Source organism: Miscanthus floridulus, chromosome 2 (assembly GCF_019320115.1).
Source record: "Miscanthus floridulus cultivar M001 chromosome 2, ASM1932011v1, whole genome shotgun sequence".
Classification (NCBI taxonomy): domain Eukaryota; kingdom Viridiplantae; phylum Streptophyta; class Magnoliopsida; order Poales; family Poaceae; genus Miscanthus; species Miscanthus floridulus.
In genome coordinates, this window is record NC_089581.1 from 99,068,132 (window position 1) to 99,092,108 (window position 23,977).

Consider the following 23,977-nt stretch of genomic DNA (forward strand, 5'->3'; position numbering starts at 1 on the left):
ATCCAGATAAACACACTTGCAACATATGTCTAAAAAAACAGATAAAACATTGGGAACAAAAGCTTGCAACATACGTGTACTGAAAGCATCTAGGCCCCTAGTTGGGTTTCAGTGATTAATGACAATACGGGATTACTGTGACTAATGTGTGTTTTGCAGATGCAATTAAGTAAGGTCATGATAATGGAAATTGATTGGGCAATCATGGTTGTCATGCCCCTACGATGGAAATCGTTTTGGTTTTCAAAGGATGGACGATAAGGTTAACGATGGACTAGTTCTAAGTGTCGTTTGATGTTGAAGAGACCTTAGAGTAGTTTAGGACTTTATTTTTCCTTTGGCCGTACTATTAAGGGGGGTATAGACGGGTAGCTTGACCTAGGTGAGTCTAGTGGCTTAGGTGTGGTGCACACTTGTCAAATGTAGCACTAGGTAGCTCCTAAAAAGCCCTTAGATCAATTGAAGCGAACTTCATTCACATATGATTGCGAGTTGGAAGTGAATGGAGGATCAAATGTTGACCGGACGCTGGCGCAGAGTCCGATTAGTTCATTTGATCAAGGTGAAGTCGCCTAGCGTGATCGGATGCTGAGAGGTGAGTGACCGGACGCTAGGTGCTAGCATCCGGTCGACTCCAGTAAGGGTCCAGAGAGGGAGAATCATGATCGAACGCATCCAGTCAGTGTTGACCGGACGCTGGTCAGGTTCCGGCTACTGACCGGACGCTGAGCAGCAAAGACCCCGGATGCTGGGTTCTAGAGTTCGATCAACATTAGTAAGGTTCCAGAGGGCAGTTTTTATGACCGGACATTGGCTAGTGTCCGATCACAACTTAAACTGCACAGAGGCGGGTGAACTGATCAGAGCGTTCGATCACCTTGAGAGTGCCAAGAAGAGCAAGGTCCTAGTGAGGTGATTGAGATTTAAGAATCCAAGAGAGAGGCCTCATTAGTAAAAGCAAGAGTAGCAAAGCGTGCATCCACCCTTTTATTAGGCTTGTCATGATCAGGTGAGAGTTTGTGCTTTTTACTCTTGGTGATTGCCATCACCTAGACGCCTTGGTGGTGATTGGGAGCTTGGTGATCATTTAGCGGAGCTTATGGATGACCCAACTCAAGTTGTGAGCGGTTGTTGATGATTCACCGCAATAGAGTGTCGAAGAATCAACCCGTATAGAGCACTTGATCCTTACGCGGATCAAGGGAAAGCTACACCCTTGCGTGGGTGCTCCAACGAGGACTAGTGGGGAGTGACGACTCTCCGATACCTCGGCAAAACATCATCGTATTTCTCCTTCTCTCTTTACTTTAAGCATTTACTTTGAGCAATTCAATTCTTGTCTTTACATTCATAGAATTACCATGCTAGAGTAGGATTAGAACATAGGTTGCTAAACTTTTGTGCGTTAAAACAATAGAAACACCTTCTAGGCATAAGGGGTGAAGTGGGCTAACCATAGGATTTAATTATTGCAAAAAAATTAGAATTAGCCCAATTCAACCCTCCCCCCCTCTTGGGCATCTTGATCCTTTCAATTGGTATCAAAGCCTCATGCTCACGTATTTAGGCTTAACTGCTCAAAGAAAGATGTCTCACGGGGATGGACCTCGTCCTATCTTTGAGAGGGATGATTTTCCTTATTGAAAAATCCGCATAGAGGCGTATTTAGAAGCTCTAGATGTTGGAATACTTAGAGCTGCCTCACAAGGATTCCAAAAACATCAGGATCCCACGCACCTTCAAGGCGATGAAGTGAACTATGAGAAATGGAATGCAAAGGCTCAAAACACTATCTTTAGAGGCCTTTGCAAAGATGTGTTTAACCAAGTGAGGAACCACAAGGACACCCATGCACTATGGTCGGGCATTTGTGCGCTCCATGAGGGAACTAAGAGCAAGCGTGAGAAATGCTATCATCTTGTTATGAAAAAGCTTAATTCTTTTGAGATGCTTCCTAAAGAGAGTGCTAATAAAATATACTCACGCTTGAATGTTCTTGTAGAGGAAGTCAATGGGCTTGGACTTACTCAAATGCAACCATCCGATGTTGTAAGAAAAAAATTGAGTGTCCTCCCCATTGATAAATATGCGCATATTATGACCGTGCTTCATCAAGGTGATCTTTCCACCGCTACACCGACTCAAATCTTGGAAAAGATCAATGCTCATGAGATGTACATGCACATCACACCACAAGATGGCTCATCCTCTACCAACAAGAAAGACAAAGACTTATCATTCAAGGCTAGCCAAGAGAAGGGCAAAGCAAGAATTGAGTATGAGAGCTCAAGTGATGATGAAGTTGATGATGCAAGTCTTGCTCTCATGGTGAGAAGAACCACCAAGATGCTAAAGAAGCTCAACAAGAGTGGCATCAAGTTCTATGGCAAGAAAAAAAGTTCTTCACTAGCTCTAGAAGGAAGCCAATCTCCGAGATGGATTGCTACAATTATAGAGAACTTGGTCATCTAGCACATCAATGTACAAAGGTCAAGAAAGACAAGTACAAGAATAAGAACAAGGGCAAGAAAGATGACTCAAGTGATAAAGATGAAAAGAAGAAGAACAAGCCATACAAGAAGAAAGATGGCAAGAAGAAGGACTTCCACAAGAAGAAGAAAAATGGAAAGGCATACATCATCGGTGATTAGCTCACGGACATTGATTCATCAAGTTGCTCATCCGATGATGATAGTGATAATGAGAAGGTGGCCGCAATTGTGATTGACTCTTCATCATCTTCACCGACACCACCGCCATCATCCTCTACACACCTATGCCTTATGGCCAAGGGTGAACAGAAGGTACAAAATGATGATGATAGTAGTGGTGATGAGCATGCTAACAATGATGATAGTGATAGTGATAGTGATGATGATGAATATGAATCACCTTCATATGATGATCTTGTTAAATTGCTAAATCAATATACTAAGATCATTAGAAATACTACAGCTAAGAATGATAAGCTAGAAGCTAAGAACGATTCTCTTTTAGCTAAATGTGATATAGCTGAAAAGGCTAGTGTTGAGCTTAGAGAAGCAAATGAAGCTATGTCATCCAAACTCAAGGAGCTAAAATCTTCTAAGAAAGAGCTTAAAGATAAACATGATAAACTTGAAGGGATGCATAAAGAGCTCATCACTAGCCATAATATGTTAAAAGAAGAATATACAACTCTCAAGATTGAAAGGTCCTAATATGGCTAGAGGGGGGTGAATAGCCTATTTAAAAATCTACAAATCAACTAGAGCAATTTGATTAGTATGACAAATAGTGAAATACAAACTTGCTCTAGCTCTATAAGGGTTGCAAGCCACCTATCCAACAATTCTAGTTGCAATGATTACTAGGCACACAGCTTGCAATGTTACTACTCACTAAGAGCTCTCAAACTTGCTACTCTAAAGAGCTCCACTAGATGAACTTAAAACAACAAAGCAAGCTCTCAATTCTAATTACACTAAAGAGCTTGCCACAACTAGTTTACAAGAATATAAATAAGTGAGTAGGGTGATTATACCGCCATGTAGAGGAATGAACCAATCACAAGATGAAGATTACGCCAATCACTAGGAGAATGCAAATGACAAGAGACAACTGATTTTCTCCTGAGGTTCACGTGCTTGCCAACATGCTACGTCCCCGTTGTGTCGATCAACACTTGGTGGTTCGGCGGCTAAGAGATGTTGCACAAATCTCGTTCACACGATTGGACACCATAAGAACCTACCCACAAGTGAGGTAACTCAATGACACGAGTAATTTACTAGAGTTACCTTTCGGCACTCCGTCGGGGAAGGTACAACTCCCCTCACAATCACCAGAGATGGCCATGAACAATCACCAACTCGTGTCGATCCTCCACCGCTGCACCAAGCCATCTAGGTGGTGGCAACCACCAAGAGTAACAAGCGAAATCTATAGCGCAACACGAATACCAAGTGCCTCTAGATGCAATCACTCAATCAATGCACTTGGATTCTCTTCCAATCTCATAAAGATGATGGATCAATGATGGAGATGAGTGGGAGTGCTTTGGCTAAGCTCACAAGGTTGCTATGTCAATGAAAATGTGCAAGAGTAAGAGCTTGAGCCGGCCATGGGGCTTAAATAGAAGCTCCCACGAAATAGAGTCGTTGTACCCCTTCACTGGGCACTGATCAGGGTGACCGGACGCTCTAGTCCTACTGACCGGACGTAGGGCTCAGCGTCCGGTCGTCCGATGGTGGCCACATGTCATCCTATATTCAACAGGAGTCGTCTAATCTCAACGGTCACGACTTGACCAGACGCTCTGTCATAAGTGACTGGACGCCGAACACACAGAGTTCGGTCATTTCCAGTAAGCTCCCAAAGATGGCAAAACTTGACCGGACATGTCTGGTCGACCTTGACCGGACACATCCAGCGTCCGGTCAGTTACCCTGACATCTGTGCAGCCACGTCAGCTCTGATTGGACTTATCCTTCTAGCGTCTAGTCAGTCAGAGGCCCAGCGTTCGGTCACAAGACCGACGCCAGGTCATTACTGCCACGCTTGACCGGACGCGCCGGTCCCCTGAGACCAGCGTCCGGTCAGTTGTAAAACAGCAAGACTGACTCTCTATCATCTCTATCTCCTTCACCCTTGCTCAAATGTGTCAACCACCAAGTGTATCACCTTTGTAACACCCTCGGTGTTATGCCTTAATCAAAATACTAAACTATGTCATGAGCATCATGTTTATGTATTATTGCATGTGGTAAATGAGAAATTAAATTTTATTGCACTAATTCTCAAATTGAGCTCTAATTTATTCCTTGTCCAAATACTCTCCAGCACAACTCAACTCACTATTTTCATCCTAATCCAACTCCATCTCTCACTATTTCATCTCCTTCTTGATCCTCGGAGCATGCCTCAGCACACTCGTAGAGCAAGCCCGCATAGCACGTTTGCAGTACCCTTCACTGGCATGTTTCGCCACAGTGTCATTACTTCGCCGTGTCATGAATGGCGAGTTAGGCAGCAACCTCTAGCGTGTTGCACGCGCTCTTCAGCAAACAAAGATGACCGACCGTAGCAGCTCATAGAATTTGTGTGTCATCCATTATTCTTGACCCCCACTAATGTACCCAAATAACATTCACTAGGATCCACCAGGTCATCAAGTCCAACAAGCGTCGTGAAGTCCAAGTTGTCTTTCCAACGTCATCTCTCTCCACGTGAGAGCTCCATAGCCACAAAGTCAAATGATAAATTATTATCATTCACTAATTATTAGCATACCACTTGACAAGATTTATATCTCCATCAATCTCGCGACGCGCCACTGTCATCTCTCATTGTTCTAATTATCCCGCCTTTACTTCGCTTGCTAATCACCTTGCAAAATTATCAGTGCACGACGCGCTACCACTGCCATAGTGTGTCGCACACGCTACGCATTAATCTCACTCACAAGTTTGGCCCGCTGAGCACGCCGCTTGCTCACTGCTCTGCAAACGCAGTGCACGCACCCTTTTCCTGACGCTAGACTGCTGCAGTGCAGATTTTCCTCACGCCAGACTGGAGCAGCGTAGGTTTTCCAACCGCAGTACTGTAGCAGCACAGGAATCACTGTTTACCCGCCACTGTTCACCCACGGAAAACAGTGTTCACGCGTGGAAAACACTATAGCTCCACAGAGAACACTGTTCATCCACAGCAGCATGTCGTTTCTACGACGCTTTATTACCTTTAAGCAAGCTAGTTTAGCCACTAACCTTACGACGCGTCGCTATCGCGTCTTTGCTTCTCTATTCCTATGTCTCTTGTCTTTAAAAGGATACGCCAAGCTATTTCGCTCCGCTACTCACTTGCTTCTCTCAAATCAAGTTTCTCTATTCTTGCCCGTGAAAGATGCGTCTATCGATTTCTCCCGAGCTGCAATAATCAGCTGAGATAGCTAGTCTATAATTGATCTTCTCATTCTCTAATGTTTCCTTGACCTGTGGTCTCCTTCCTCATTAATTCCTTGACCTACATGAATGAACCAGCGCCCCACCGCCAAGCACGTTTAGCCCAAAGCACACTCCAGTCCTTATGTGCTCGTAAGTCCAAGGCCACTCAAAGTCCATCATTTGAATTAATTCACTCATGACCAAGATCTCACCACCGCACACGGCACGGAGCCAGAGGACAACCCTGCCAACTCATTTCGTGCTTCCTGACTACCTAGCTTGTCATGACCACCCACGACCAGTGCTATATATGGTTCTGCTCCACTCCACGCAGGGCAAGCATTTGCTAAGCTCCCTGGTGTCTCTCCTCTTGTATTGCCTCCACACATCGATCACCGTAGGTGGCACTTCATTCAATTCTGAGGTAGCTAGCCTGCAAGAATTCCTTCATTCTTCTTCTTTATTATTTTCTTGACCCACGGTCTCATCTAGTAGTTCTAGACCCACAGTCATGTGCAAGTCAACAAGTCCAATAGCATGATCATCCTTCTCCAATAATATCATTTTCTTCAACTCTAGAGCTCATTTGAATTTATTTATTTATTGTGAAATAAATTTTGTTAGATTCCTAAATTCATGATCTATTTGATAGTGTAATTAGTTCGTATAGTTCAGTGATACCTGTAGGATTACTTTATTATTTCAAGATGCGTATTATTATTATTATGGTTATTTAGAGAATGAATTTTTATGATGCATTGGTAGAAGTGCTAGCCCTAGAATTCTTTTACAGTAGGTTCATTGTATTATTATGTGCTCACTGTAATTTTTGTGGTCTTAGAATAGGTTGATAAATATGGTAGCTCGTGCACCTTGTTTTATCATATATATATATAGTAAATTGATATCAACAATAAGGATGCCTTTAGTTGCTAAGATAATACATGAAATGTTTCATCCCTGTTTAGTGGGAATAATAGGTAACTTTGCGTATTAGTCATTAGAGTTAGCTTAGTAGCTTGGTAGATGTATTCTTATTTTAAGAGTTGCGGTTGTCTATATATTAATTATTGCATCATCATCACTGCATGCATATAGAGGACGAGCCACTGGAGATCGTGACCTTCGGCGAGCAGGAGTACGACAAAGTCATCGAAGAGTACAAGGAGATCCTCGTGTAGGAGGACGTTCCGGAGCCGCCCATCACTGACTTTGCTGACACTGTGCCCGCTGAAGGCAAGCCCCGGTGCATAACCCTTATTTTGAATAATAATTGAATATATATCTATGATGTGCATTTACGTTATAGGTATTTTATGGAAACTACATGCATAAATATATCTACCTATGAGTCCTACTAGTACAGGTCAAGTAGCTGCTATGCTCAGGATCTCGATAGCATGAGTAACCTACCGTTACTCGCAAATAGGTGATAAATATGATCACTCATGATAAAATGGTGGAAAGGAAAATGGTGATCGGATAGGGATATGGTTGGGTTCTGGTGGGTGTAAAGGGTTGTGTCCTGCGGCCAACAGGGCATAGCTCGGTTACACTTTTTCCCTGTCTGTGTCAATTAAGGACTGGTCATTGCATATGGCTCTAGGCAAGTCATAGATCTATTGTCCCGAGCACATACTTGGGTATGGGCGCAGGGAAGACTTGTTGCTCTCTTGTCACGGATCCGGCTCTTTTTGGACCGACTGATGGGAAGAGGAGGTGGTGGAGGTCCTTGCACCACACTGAGTCTGGGACTCAGGATGTGGAGGCTTGGAGTCCAAGTTTGGACGGGGACCTGGACACCCGAGACAGGAGAGTGATGGGTTAGTCCTACTTGTGCCTGGGGTACAAGTGGGACGTGTGTCTTTAGGGCACCCAGCTGGGCACATTGATTCGTGAATCACCAGGAAATCTGGTACGGCTTGTCTGCAGTTTAGCACCATAGTAAGAGGTGAAAGTTGAAAGGAGAAGAAATGGAACTGATTGCTCAACTCTTGCTTGAAAGTAGAATAGGTGCTTATATAGACTAGCTAGATGATAAGTTAATACGGCTGATAATAATAATACATAAATAAGGACTCACTATTAGTATTGATTTCTGCTAAAGAAAACCAGCAAACCATAAAGCTTATCATATTCCTTGGAGTCGGGAAATTATTCCCACTAGTCGGATAAGTCTTGCGAGTACATTGTATACTCAGGGTTTATTTATCCCTGTTGCAGGTGATGCTTGAAGAGTGCCTTTGTGTGGAGGATCCTTCTGGTGGGCTCAGACGGAATCCTCGCCCCTTACCGCTAGATGTTATTTTTAAATTCTGCTGTTATCATTCCGTACTCTGATATTTGGTATTGTAATAATGTACTTTTAAGAAACTCTAATGTATGAAATGGATAAGTGTTGTAACTCGTTCTCATTATTGGATCCTTGGGAAAAATATGGATCTTTTGGGTTCTCCCTCGGGGTGTGCCCGACGGATACTGCCCGTTGTAGCTTGCTTTCAGGGTGCTTAGTGTCTGGTGGAAGACGAGCGCCTCCGTAAGTGTGCTATTTTGGGCGGTTCTACCACAACCTTGTGCACATGTGTTAGCATATTTTCACAAATATTTTCAAGGGTGTTAGTACTCCACTAGATCCTAAATGCATATGCAATGAATTAGAGCATCTAGTGGCACTTTGATAACCGCATTTCGATACGAGTTTCACTCCTCTTAATAGTACGGCTATCTATCCTAAATGTGATCACACTCACTAAGTGTCTTGATCACTAAAACAAAATGGCTCCTACATTTTGTACCTTTGCCTTGAGCCTTTTGTTTTTCTCTTTCTTCTTTTCCAAGTTCAAGCCTTTGATCATAACCATGCCATCACCATTGTTATGATCTTCGTCATTGCTTCATCACTTGGAATAGTGCTACCTATCTCATGATCACTTTGATAAACTAGGTCAGCACTTAGGGTTTCATCAATTAACCAAAACCAAACTAGAGCTTTCAATCTCCCCCTTTTTGGTAATTGATGACAACCCTTATACAAAGATATGAATTAAAGTTCATTTGAATCCATGTAGCTTGCCCAAGCATATTTACCATGTGTAAAGGATATGGACAAGTTTCATGAACTCCATATGGTAGCAATTGCTCCCCCTGCATATGTGCTAAGAGTTTGGATTGTAGCTTTGCACATATGCTTAGGTAGGAAATATAGGAGACAATTTCTACCAAATGATGCTAAGGTATAAGAGATGGACCTTTGAAGCGTGATACCATTCGGAGTGCACCATTATACCATCCTTAGCACCATTAGTAACTAGACATACATAAAAACTAGAATACCCCATAAGATCAATATTACAAGTAAGGGTCTAGTTTCCATATGATGAACATAAGTCTAGTTACTTTAGCTAGATACCACTTGATAGCTAGATACCACTTGTAAATACATGGGAATGAAATCATTAGATGACCTATACATGCTAGTTTTTCATTTTATCATTCAAACCTACAACTAGCATACACCACACAAGCATGGATATTTGAAATTTAAAACTTGTGCCATGCAAGTAAACATATGAAATGCACATACAAGTTCATGAGCTTGCTCCCCCTACTTGTGTGCTCAAGATTTTAAATGGATCTTAATTGATCCCCTTCCTTTGTCATATCTTATTTATCTCTCTACACTATTTCTCCCCCTATCACTTATCTTTGTTTCTCTCCCCCTTTGTCATCAATGACCACAAAGGCTTAAAGTATAGATAGGTTCAAATTATAGATAGGTTGGGGGTGAAACCATGTGAAATGGGGATTATTTTTCAATTTTGTTCAATCTAGATTATTTGCAAAAGATATTTAACTCGGATTGATCCAAGGACAAGCTTCTTCACACCTCCAAATAAGGGTTATCTTGTACCATGTTGAGTTAAACACTTATAGCTCATTTTATAGATCAAACACTAGGTTTACAAGCCCACAAACATGTCATATGTTACCACTAGATCATTTCAATCATACAAGCAATAGTGGTACCATACAAGCATTAAATTCATTTGATTTTCATGAATGAGCCTATTCAAATGTGAAATATGTCTAGATGCACTAATCATGTCCTTAGCAAGGATGAATGTCATGCCAATCAATTTATACCTTGTATTGCTCGAAGGAGAGGCATATCATATAATTGGGTTGCATTAACACATATTGGTGAAGTCAAGTATGTTCAATTCATTCCTTAGCTTGCAAAACCTCTTCTCATCAAGTGGCTTGGTGAATATGTCGGCAAGTTGATCTTCGGTGCCCACACTCTCTATGCAAATGTCCCCTTTTTGTTGGTGATCTCTTATGAAGTGATGACGGACATCTATATGCTTTGTTCTTGAGTGTTGAACCGGGTTGTTTGTGAGTTTGATGACACTCTCATTGTCACATAGCAATGGCACTTGCTTGATCCTAATTCCAAAATCACTCAAAGTAGTCTTCATTCAAAGTAATTAAGCACAACAACTACCGGCCAAAATGTACTCCACTTCGGCGATTGAAAGTGCTACACTATTTTGCTTCTTTGATGACCAAGATACAAGTGATCTTCCCAATAGTTGACATGTACCCAATGTGCTCTTTCTCTGAACTTTGCATCCTACATAATCGGAGTCCGAATATCCAATCAACTCAAATCTTGCTCCTTTGGGATACCATAATCCAACATGTTGGTATGCTTCAAGTACCTCAATATCCTTTTAGTTGCCTTCAAATAACTTTCTCTTGGTGAGGCTTGAAATCTAGCACACATGCATACACTAAACATCACATCTGGCCTTAATGCGGTCACATAGAGTAGGCTTCCAATCATAGACTGATACATCTTTTGATCCACCATGTTACCACTAGCATCACTATCTAAGCTTCCACTTGTCCCCATTGGTGTACTAATAGCTTTACTATCATCCATTCCAAACTTTTTGAGCATGTCCTTGATATACTTGCCTTGACTCATAAATGTGCCATTCTTCATTTGCTTGATTTGAAGACCAAGGAAGTAACTAAGTTCTCCAATCATGGACATCTCAAACTCACTTACCATCATCTTGCCAAACTCCTCACAAAAATCTTGATTTATTGACCCAAATATGATATCATCAACATAGATTTGCATTACAAACAAGTCATTTCCAAGCTTCTTGGTGAAAAGAGTGGTGAATCCCTTAGAGAGTAGGAAATCCCTCAATCTCTCATACCATGCTCTTGGTGCTTGTTTCAATCCATACAAAGCCTTTCTCAATTTGTAAACATGGTTGGGTTTCTTTTCATCTTCAAAACTGGGAGGTTGCTCAACATACATAAGCTCATTGATGTACCCATTGAGAAATGCACTCTTCACATCCATTTGGTACAACTTAATGTTGTGGGCACAAGCATAGGCTAACAAGATCCTAATTGCTTTCAATCTTGCAACCGGGGCATATGTTTCTCCAAAGTCAAGACCTTCAACTTGAGTGTAACCTTGAGCCACTAATCTTGCTTTGTTCCTTATTACTATCCCATCTTGATCTTGCTTGTTCTGAAAGACCCACTTAGTTCCAATCATATTATGATCCTTAGGCCTCTCAACTAACTCTAATACTTGGTTTCTTGTGAAGTTGTTTAGCTCTTCATGCATAGCATTGACCCAATCAACATCCCTTAAAGCTTCATCTATCTTCTTAGGTTCAATGGATGACACAAATAAGAAATGCTCACAAAATAAAGCCAATCTTGATCTTGTTTGAACACCTCTTGAAATATCACCAATGATGGTCTCCAATAGATGATCTCTTGCAACATTGGTTGGTTGAAGCACTTGCACTTGATTGCTAGCATTTGATTGATCACTTGGTTGAGATGATGAACTAGCCACTTGTTGATCTTGCACATTGCCATCACTAGTGCTTGCTTGGATTTGATCATGAGAACCACTAGCTTGCACATTTGAGTTAGAGAGCACTTGATTCTTGTCATCTTCAATATCAATCACCTCTCTAGGCCTTAACTCACCAATGTCCATGTTTCTCATTGCCTTGACCAAATGAGTGCCTTTTACATCATCTAGATTCTCATCTTCCTCTTGGGAACCATTTGTTTCATCAAACTCCACATCATGAACCTCCTCAAGAGTACCACTAGCCAAATTCCAAACTCTATAAGCCTTGCTAGTAGTGGAGTAACCAAGCAAGAAACCTTCATCACATTTCTTTTCAAACTTGCTCAATCTAGTGCCTTTCTTCAATATGTAGCATTTACAACCAAATACCTGAAAGTATGCTATATTTGGCTTTCTTCCATTCAATAGCTCATAAGGTGTCTTCTCCATCATGGGGTGACAATAGAGTTGGTTGCTATAGTAGCAAGCCATGTTGATTGCTTCGGCCCAAAAAGAATGACTCACATTGTACTCACTCAACATTGATCTTGCCAAATCAATTAAGGTTCTATTCTTTCTTTCAACTAACCCATTTGATTGAGGAGTATACTTGTCCAAGAATTGATGTCTAATTCCAAATTCATCACACAACTCATCAATTCTAGTATTCTTGAATTCACTACCATTGTCACTTCTAACTTTCTTTATGGTTGTTTCAAATTCATTGTGAATACCCTTGACAAAAGATTTGAATGTTGCAAACACATCACTCTTGTCAACAAGAAAGAAGACCCATGTATATCTAGTGAAATCATCCACAATCACAAATCCATATTTGTTTCTACCAATGCTAGTGTATGTGGTTGGTCCAAATAAGTCCATGTGCATCAACTCAAATGCCTTAGATGTGCTCATCATACTCTTCTTTGGATGTGTGTTACCAACTTGCTTTCTAGCTTGAAATGCACTACATAGCTTATATTTCTCAAAAGTGACATCTTTCAAGCTTCTAACTAAGTCATGCTTGATTAACTTGTTTAATTGTTTCATTCCAACATGACCAAACCTTCTATGCCATAACCAACCCATGCTAGACTTAGTGATCAAACATGTTGTCAATTGAGCTTCTCTAGCATTGAAATCAACTAAGTATAGATTCTTATATCTAAATCCTTTGAATATCAAGTTCGAGCCATCTACACTTATGATCTCTACATCATCCACATCAAATATGCACTTGAAACCAAGATCACATAATTGAGCTACCGACAAAAGGTTGAAGTTTAAGCTCTCTACTAGTAGCACATTGGAAATGCTCAAATCATTGGATATTGCAATCTTACCAAGCCCTTTGACCTTGCCTTTTCCATTGTCACCAAATGTGATACTATCAAACCCATTACACATGTTTTCATTGATTGAATTGAACATTCTTGAATCACCGGTCATGTGTTGTGTGCACCCACTATCAAGCACCTAATGCCTTCCTCCGGCTTTATAATTGACCTATAAAAGAAGATCAATTCTTTTTAGATACCCAAACTTGCTTGGGTCCTTGTAGGTTAGTTACCCAGATCTTTGGTACCCAAATGGCCTTCTTCTTTGGGCCTACAATTGGTGTACCAATGAACTTGACATTCACACTGTTGGCACCCTTATAAAGTATATAACAAGAATCAAATTTAATTGAGGATACATTAGGTAGCTTGTTCTTGTTAGTCTTGCAATTTTGCTCCATATGCCCAACTTGCTTGCATCTATTGCAAAATCGACCATTGCCCTTCACAAACCTAACTTTGGGAGTGACAAAGGCCGCCTTGCCTTTCTTGGGGATATAGCTTAATCCCTCTTTATTGAGAGAGAACCTTTGGCTACCCAAGCACTTTAGCAAGCGGGCATCTCCACCATAGGCATTGCCTAAGGCACGAGTGAGCTTATTCACCTCCTTCTTGAGGGTGTCATTTTCCACTTTTAGTGAGGCATCACAAGTGATTCCATCAATCAAAGGTGAAGTAGAAGTGGTAGTGCTACAAGAGGTGTTAGTGGGAGCAACAAAAATAGATTCATCAATAAGATCACATGTTAGTCCCACATCACATGATATGATCACTTGCTCCTTCTTGGCTTCCTCCACTTTGACTTGCTCAATGAGAGAGGAGTGATCCTTTTCAAGCTTAGAGTGAGCTTTGCCAAGCTTCTCATGGGCTTCCATTAGCCTCTCATGAGTGGCATTGAGCTCATCAAAGGATTGCTCAAGAAATTTTACTTTCTTATGCAATTCTTTGCACTCCTTTCTCTTCATCTCATTGCAAGCGTTCACTTGCTCACACATGTCAAAGAGATCCTCCTTGGTGTACTCCTCATCCTCATCATCATCATCATTTTCATTCCTACAAGAGTCACTTTCACATTTATCATCATCACTCTCATCATATTTTACCTTGGTAGGCTTTGCCATGAGGCATGTTGATGGAGTGTCAAAGATGGAAAGCTTCTTGTTGATGGCGATGCTTGCTAGTGCTCTCTTGATAGATTTCTTGTCATCATCATTAGAGCTATCACCATCCAAAGAATTGTCACTATCCCAAGTGACTACATAGCCTCCACCTTTCTTCTTCTTTTGGAATGTCATTCTCTTCTCCTTCTTTTCTTTCTTGTCCTTTTTGAGCTTCTTCTTCTCATCCTCATCATTGTCACTATTGTAAGGACAATTTGCTATAATATGATCGGGGCTTTTGCAATTGTAGCATCTTCTCACATACTCTTTGTTCTTGGTGTGATCTCTTCTCTTTCTTGCACCATAGCCCTTCTTCTTCATGAATTTTCCCATCTTGCGCATAAATAGAGCCATGACTTCATCATCAATGTCACTAAGATCATCATCATCACTTGATTCTTTCTTGGACTTGCCCTTGTTCTTAGATGATGATGAGCTAGCCTTGAATGCTATACTCTTCTTCTTCTTATCTTCTTCTTCCTTCTTGTCATCCTTGTCATCCCCCTCCCTTTCCACATGGTATGTTTCTTGGGTCATGACATCGCCTAGTACTTGGTTGGGGGTGATCTCCTTCAATCCTCCTCTTATGATGAGCAATCTCAACATCTCAAATCTTGGAGGTAGGCACATCAAGAACCAATGAGAGACATCATCATCCTTGATCTTCTCTCCCAATGCCTTCAAATCATTGACAATTACTTGCAAATGATGGAACATCTCCGGAATGCTCTCATCATCCTTCATCTTGAAACTTGTCAACTTGTCCTCGAGGATATATAATTTGGCACTCTTCACTGCCGGTGTGCCCTCATATGTTTCTTCCAATCTTTTCCACACCCCATTTGCTTTTTCACAATCCTTTATTTGCTCAAAAACCTTAGAATCAATGGCATTGTATATGGTGTTGAGAGCCATTGTATTGCATTGCTTGTTCATCTTGTCTTGGTTGGTGGGATCATCAGGATCGATGATAGCATAGTCATTCTCGATCACTTCCCATACTTGATCATTGATTGAACCAAGATACATTCTCATCTTTCTCTTCCAATAATCATAGCATATGCCATCAAAGAATGGTGGTTTGCCCCCCACATGGTTGAACAAAACTTGAGCCATAATTTGACACCGAGGTTGTTAAGCCTTCAATCAAATGGTGACCATGGCTCTGATACCACTTGAAAGGTCCTAATATGGCTAGAGGGGGGGTGAATAGCCTATTTAAAAATCTACAAATTAACTAGAGCAATTTGATTAGTATGACAAATAGCAAAATGCAAACTTGCTCTAGTTCTATAAGGGTTGTAAGCCACCTATCCAAAAATTCTAGTTGCAATGATTACTAGGCACACAACTTGCAATGTTACTACTCACTAAGAGCTCTCAAACTTGCTACTCTAAAGAGCTCCACTAGATGAACTTAAAACAACAAAGCAAGCTCTAAATTCTAATTACACTAAAGAGCTTGCCACAACTAGTTTACAAGAATATAAATGAGTGAGTAGGGTGATTATACCGCTATGTAGAGGAATAAACCAATCACAAGATGAAGATTACGCCAATCACCGGGAGAATGCAAATGACAAGAGACAACTAATTTTTCTCCCGAGGTTCACGTGCTTGCCAACGCGCTACGTTCCCGTTGTGTTGACCAACACTTGGTGGTTCAGCGGCTAAGAGGTGGTGCATAAACCTCATTCACACGATTAGACACCGCAAGAACCTACCCACAAGTGAGGTAACTCAATGACATGAGCAATTTACTAGAGTTACCTTTCGGCACTCCACCGGGGAAGGTACAACTCCCCTCACAATCATCGGAGATGGCCACAAACAATCACCAACTCATGCCGATCCTCCACCGCTGCACCAAGCCGTCTAGGTGGTGGCAACCACCAAGAGTAACAAGCAAAATCCATAGCGCAACACGAATACCAAGTGCCTCTAGATGCAATCACTCAATCAATGCACTTGGATTCTCTCCCAATCTCACAAAGATGATGGATCAATGATGGAGATGAGTGGGAGTGCTTTGGCTAAGCTCACAAGGTTGCTATGTCAATGAAAATGTGCAAGAGTAAGAGCTTAAGCCAGCCATGGGGCTTAAATATAAGCCCCCACAAAATAGAGCCATTGTACCCCTTCACTAGGCACTGATCGGGGTGATCAGACGCTCCAATCCTACTGACCGGACATAGGGCTCAGCATCTGGTCGCCCAATGGTGGCCACGTGTCATCCTATGTTCAATAGGAGTCGTTTGATCTCAATGGTCATGACTTGATCGGACGCTCTGTCATAAGTGACTAGACGCCGAACACAGAGTCTGGTCATTTCCAGTAAGCTCTCAAAGACGGCAAAACTTGACCGGACACGTCTGGTCGACCTTGACCGGACACATCCAGCGTTCGGTCAATTACCCTAACATCTATGCAGCCATGTCAGCTCTGACCGGATGCATCCTTCCAGTGTTCGGTCAGTCAAAGGCCCAGCATCTAGTCATAAGACCAACGCCAAGTCATTACTGCCATGCTTGATCGGACGCGCCAGTCCCCCTGAGATCAGCGTCCAGTCAGTTGTAAAACAGCAAGACTGACTCTCTATCATCTCTATCTCCTTCACCCTTGCTCGAATGTGCCAACCACCAATTGTATCACCTTGTGCACATGTGTCAGCATATTTTCACAAATATTTTCAAGGGTGTTAGTACTCCACTAGATCCTAAATGCATATGCAATGAATTAGAGCATCTAGTGGCACTTTGATAACCGTATTTCAATACGAGTTTCACTCCTCTTAATAGTATGGCTATCTATCCTAAATGTGATCACACTCACTAAGTGTCTTGATCACTAAAACAAAATGGCTCCTATATTTTATACCTTTGCCTTGAGCCTTTTGTTTTTCTCTTTCTTCTTTTCCAAGTTCAAGCCTTTGATCATAACCATGCCATCACTATTGTTATGATCTTCGTCATTGCTTGATCACTTGGAATAGTGCTACCTATCTCATGATCACTTTGATAAACTAGGTTAGCACTTAGGGTTTCATAAACTATCCAAAACCAAACTAGAGCTTTCAAAGATAAATCATGATAATCTTGTTATTGCTCAAGAATTCTTATCTAATGAGCCACATGATGCTACTAACGATGTTGTTAAGATTGATATAGCTACATCATGTGATGATTTAATTGTTGAGAGCATTGAGCAAGGATCTAGTAGCAAAGGCAAGCAAGTGGTTGAAACCGACAACTATGATGAGTATGTCAAGCTCAAGCATGATAATGAAAAGCTCAAGAAAGATCTTGAAGAGCTCAAAACCACCAACACTATAGTGCTAGAAACTCTTGATCATGATGGTGATTTGATTCTTGAGAATGAGAAGCTCAAAGAAGAGAACAAGAAACTCAAGGAAGAGAAAAACAATGATACACTCAAGGAAGAGAACAAGAAGCTCAAATTGGAGAAAGAGCATCTCAAGATTAGATTGAGCAAGTTCACAAGAGGCAAGCATCTTCAAAATGAGCTACTAATGAACACCGTCATGAAGATGGATAGAAGTGGCATTGGGTACTTGGCAAACCAAGAGAAGAAGGCTCAAGCTCAACAACAACAACACAAGTCAAAGCCAAAGCCAAAGAGGTGTTTTGAGTGTGGACAAGAAGGCCACTTTGCCCATGAGTGCCAAACTCCACCACCACAACCCTTGCCCAAGCATGCTAGACCATTTGCTTTCAATGCTCATTATATGTTTAGAAAGGACTCTAGTGGAAAGATGAAAATTATGTTCTTAGGATCTCCCAACAAGAATAGGCCTAAAAACTTTAGGTTGCAAAGTCACTTGTTGAGAAAGTCAAGGGCTCACAACAAGTTTGAGTTCCTAAAGCTTAAACTCTTGTGTGTAGATAACTACAAGACCGGTGGAAGTCATTGGGTAATTGATAGTGGTTGCACACAACATATGACCGGTGATCCTCGTATGTTCACCTCACTAGATGAAGAAGTAGATGGACAAGAAAGAATCATATTTGGAGATAATTCAAAAGGCAAAGTTAAAGGATTGGGCAAAGTGGCAATATCAAATGATCATTCAATCTCAAATGTGCTATATGTTGCTTCATTGAGTTTTAACTTGCTATCCGTTGGACAATTGTGTGATCTTGGCTTCCAATGCTTGTTTACCAAGAAAGAAGTTATTGTATCTAAGAAGGATGATGATCAAGTGATATTCAAGGGATTTAGATACAACAACCTATATCTAGTGGACTTCACCTCTGAAGCTCTGAAGATGCTAATTTGAAGACATGTCTATTCACCAAAACAACACTTGGGTGGCTATGGCATAGAAGACTTGCTCATGTTGGCATGAGCTCACTCAAGAAGCTAATGAAGAATGATTTGGTGAGAGGGTTGAAGGATGTGAAGTTTGAGAAGGACAAGCTTTGTAGTGCATGTCAAGCCGGCAAGCAAGCTGTAAATACTCATCCCATAAAAGCTTTCATGTCAACCACAAGAGTGCTAGAACTCCTTCACATGGACTTATTTGGAACAACAACATACAAGAGTTTGGGAGGAAATTTTTATTGTCTTGTGATTGTTGATGACTACTCTAGATACACATGAGTATTCTTCCTTCATGACAAATCCAAAGTTGCATCATGCTTTAAGAAGTTTACCAAGAGAGCACAAAATGAGTTTGAAGTAAAGCTTAAGAAGATTAGAAGTGACAATGGAAAGGAATTTAACAACACAAATATAGAAGCTTATTGTGATGAAGTTGGGATCAAGTATGAGGTCTCCACAACATATACTCCTCAACAAAATGGTGTAGTTGAGAGAAAGAACCAGACATTGATCACACTAGCAAGAACAATGCTTGAAGAGTACAACACTCCCAAAGCTCTATGGGCAGAAGCTATCAACACCGTATGCTATGCATCCAACTGCCTATTCCTTCAAAAGTTTATTGGCAAGACACCTTATGAGTTGCTCAATGGGAAGAAGTTGGACATCTCCTTCTTTAAGGTGTTTGGTTGCAAATGCTACATCTACAAGAAGCGGCAACACCTAGAGAAGTTTCAAAGATATGGTGATATTGGTTTTCTTGTTGGTTACTCATCAAAGTCCAAAGCATATAGAGTATTTAATCATGCCACCAGCTTGGTTGAAGAAACATATGATATGGAATTTGATAAATCTAACGGCTCTCAAGGAGCACATGAGAATCTTGATGATGTAGGTGATGAACCATTGAGGGAGGCTATGAAGAACATTCTGGTTAGAGACATCAAGCCTAATGATGATGAAGATGATATGCAAGTGATCAATCCACCTTCTTTATCAAGTGTGCCACAAGATGGTGATAAAGATGGGAGAGTAGAAAATGAAGACACTCATGTCTCCCATGATCAAATGGTGACACAAACACATGATGTTGATGCTCCACAACCTCTCCCTCAAGTGGTTGATAGAAGAAATTCACCTCTACTAGAAGCTCATCCATAAGATCTCATCATAAGGAGTCCATCAAAGAGAGTAATGACTCGCTCTCAAAAGCTTGCTTCGTTTATTGAACATCACTCTTTTGTCTCTTGTTTTGAGCCTACTAAGGTAGAAGAAGCTCTTCAACATCCGGATTGAATAAATGTCATGCACGAAGAGTTGAACAACTTCACCTGCAATGAAGTTTAGACTCTTGAAGAGCGACCAAAAGGTGCAAGAGTCATTGGAACAAAGTGGGTGTTCCACAACAAGCAAGATGATCAAGGTGTTGTTGTGAGGAACAAGGTAAGACTAGTTGCAAAGGGGTTCTCCCAAGTTGAAGGATTAGATTTTGGAGAGATCTTTGCACCGGTTGCAAGACTAGAAGCCATTCGTATCCTACCTACATATGCATCACATCATGAAATGAAACTATATCAAATAGATGTGAAAAGTGCATTTTTAAATGGCTTTATAAATGAACTAGTCTATGTTGATCAACCTGCTAGGTTTGAAGACCCTAGATATCCTAATCATGTTTATAGGCTGTCCAAGGCGCTATATGGGCTTAAGCAAGCCCTAAGAGCTTGGTATGAGTGCCTTTGGGATTTCCTCATTGAGAAGGGCTTCACCATTGGGAAGGTCAACACCACACTATTCACCAAGAAGCTTGATGGACATATCTTTATTTGTCAAGTGTATGTTGATGATATCATATTTGGGTCATCAAATGAAGATTCTTGTAAAGAGTTTGGTGAATTGATGTCGAAGGAGTTTGAGATGTCAATGATTGGAGAGCTTACATTCTTCCTTGGTTTTCCAGTCAAGCAAATGAGAGAAGGGATTTTCATCTCTCAAGAAAAGTACACCAAGGATTTTCTCAAGAGGTTCAAAATAGATGAATGTAAGCCAATCAAGACACCAATGTCAACTAACAGACATCTTGACCTAGATGAGGGAGGTAACACGGTTGATTAATCTCTCTATCACTCTATGATTGGTAGCTTGTTATATTTAACCACATCTAGGCCCAACATCATGTTTAGTGTGTGTATGTGTGCTAGATTTCAAGCTAATCCTAAGGAAACTCATTTGATTGCCGTAAAAAGAATCCTTAGCTATCTTAAGCACACACCAAGCATTGGCCTTTGGTATCCCAAAGGAGCTATATTTGAATTAGTTGGCTATTTCGATTTGGATTATGTCGGTTGCAAAGTTGATAGAAAAAGCACATTCGGAGGGTGCCATTTGCTTGGTAGATCACTTGTGTCTTGGTCTTCCAAGAAGCAAAATAGTGTGGCTTTATCCACCGCCGAAACAGAATACATTGCCGTGGGTGCTTGTTGTGCACAAATACTTTACATGAAACAAACTTTTGCTAGACTATGGTGTAGTTCTAGAAAAAGTACCTCTTTTGTGTGACAATGAGAGTGCGGTAAAACTTGCTAATAATCCGGTTCAACACTCTCGCACCAAGCATATAGATATCTGCCATCACTTTCTTAGAGATCATGTTGCTAAGAATGATATTTCATTAGAAGGTGTAAGGACCGAGGATCAGTTAGCGGATATCTTCACTAAACCGCTAGATGAGGCAACTTTTTGTCGATTGCGGAATGAGCTCAATGTGCTTGATTTTAGCAACTTCACTAAAAATTAAGCTTTTGTTGTCCCTTGCATTGCATTGTAATATACAACATGTTTACATTATGGTAATGCACTTAGGGCTTGTCTAACATGGTTAAGATAACTGTCGAAAAGCGTGTGAAGAAGCTTAACCTTGGATCAAACTTGACAAGCAACTAGAATTACTTTCAAGTATTACATTGCATATGCATAAATGTTGTTTTGTCATTTCTCTTCAAATCACTCTTTTATTACTTATTTTCTTAAAAAGAATTATAGCCTAAGACAAAATATTTTGAAAATTTTGAGGGCTTGAGAGAGGTCACTCATATTAGTTACAATTGGTGTTTATTTGGGTCTTATTGAAGTTGGGACTTGATTGGGAATAGGCAGCACAAAGGACTTTGAAGATTTGCTGGAAAAGAGTGACTGGACTCTGATGTCCAATGTCTAGTCAGTTCACAGGAGGTGAACCGTTGCTGCGAAGGAGTGACCAGACTCTGTTGTCCAGCATCCGGCAGAGGGAGTTCCTACGTCCGGTCGAGCAAAGACGATGAAGATGGTTGGACCCGACTCTGGCTACGTCTGGTCAATGGTGATCGAAAGCATCTGGTCATGACTCTAGGAGATTCAGACCTCTCTGGAGTCGACCAGACTCTAGGTGGCAGTGTCCGGTCATTGCCACTAGAGCATCCGATCATTGCCACCGAAGCATCCGGTCAGTTAATGTCGTGCGGGTTTCGAACTCTATTTCTTTCCTTATCTCTTCCATCACGGGGGCCACCATATAATCCTACATCCACCACCGCCCGTACTCACCTTGCCCATGCTGACATCGCCGAGCAAAGCCCTAGCCACGCCTCCACGGCCACCGCAACTTCTCAAGCGCCGCCTCTCGCGCCGCCGTGCCACGCCATCCACGCCCGCGCCCATGCCTCAGCTCCACTCGTGCCTGCACCGCACCAAGTCCGCATCGCCACCTACGCCTCCCCTACAGCAACAACAGTCCATGCTCCCAAGCCCTAGCTCCATCGTGCCCACTTATCAGCAGCACGCGACCTTGCCCAGCACTGACATTGCTAGCATCACCATCACAGTGCCTCCACTGCATTGTTCGGCCACTTCTATGAACCCTAACCCTAGGATTCCTAGTGGTTCCCCACATTTCATTCCTCTACTTTTTGGATCACTGGTTCATTAGGTAGCAAGCCTTCATTTCCAATTTTATATCTATTGCTTGCTTTCTTAGAGTTTTGTATCTTTAGATGTATATTTAAATTATTCATATATATTCAATCTATTTCATCGTGCAGCGAGTCGATGTTGTTAAGGTCTCATTGGCAGTTGTCAGTCAACTCAGGGCCAAGCTCACGAGTACAGATCGAGGCCAAGTGTAACACCCCTGGTGTTATTCTTGCCTAATTTCACTTGCATTACATGTTCATGAGCATCATTCATCCATTCATGAGCATATGTCACTTGAAACATGGGAAACATGACTTTGAAACAAGAGTACCATTTCAAGTGTTTTTCATCGTTTCAGTACCTTTAGTGCTTGATTATTGTATGACCAAGGTGTGGTATAGCTAAATATATTGTTAAACATCTTAGCTATGCTTAGAAAGTCATTAGGAACAATGTTCATGTTGATCATTTTGCCTGATTAAGATTTCAAATCATGGTTTGACTTGTTTTGACCCTAGGACTTTTTGGTTTGACTATTCAAAAAGTGCCACTTAGAATGTTTGCATGTCTGAGCAACCTAAAACAAAGTTGTAGCAAATTATATGAGGAACAAAAAGTATTTTGTGACCAAGTCATGAAAATGTGCACAACATGCTCTAAATGGTCCCACAAGTCAGAATTTGGGTTGATTTCAACACTTAAAAATTTCAAAGTATAAATTCCAAGTTTCAGTTTCTTGAACACGACTTTGGCATGATTTTTCTCTCTATCCTTTGCGAATTAGACAGTGATCTTTAAATGAGTTTTGTAGCTGGCATGTAGGTGTACAACTTTCGTTTTGATCTCTTTCGCTAACACTCAATAGATTAAGAGATCGAGCCTCGTCTTTTGGCGCTGTCAGTCAGCCTTTCGTTCTCTGAATCGCTGCTACAGTGCCCGACCGGTTCAGAAGATCACCGCCGCGTGGATGCCACGCGTCGCCGGCCTTCTGCTCGAGCTGGCCACACGCCACGGGCTTCCTAACGCTGCTGGCCGAGTCTTGAGCACCCCGCGCGCCTGCCTAACCAACTCGCCCGCCCATTTTCATTTCCTTCGCCGCAGCGCTCTCTCGTAGCAACAGCGCGCCGGCTCCTCCATCGACGCCGAGCAAGCACCGTCGCCCAGCGCGCTCACCACCGCGAAATCGCCACCTCCAGTTAGCGCTCAGCTCCGTCTTCACCTCCCCTAACTACTCCATCTCACCGTCGAGCCGGAGAACCCAAGGTAGTGGCCCGATTGAATTCGCCGCCACCGCAACTCGCTGGAGTTGGAGCTCACCGTGGCTAGCACGGCACAGCTCCTCTCTTCCTTCCCTACCTCCCATTTTGTCTTCCC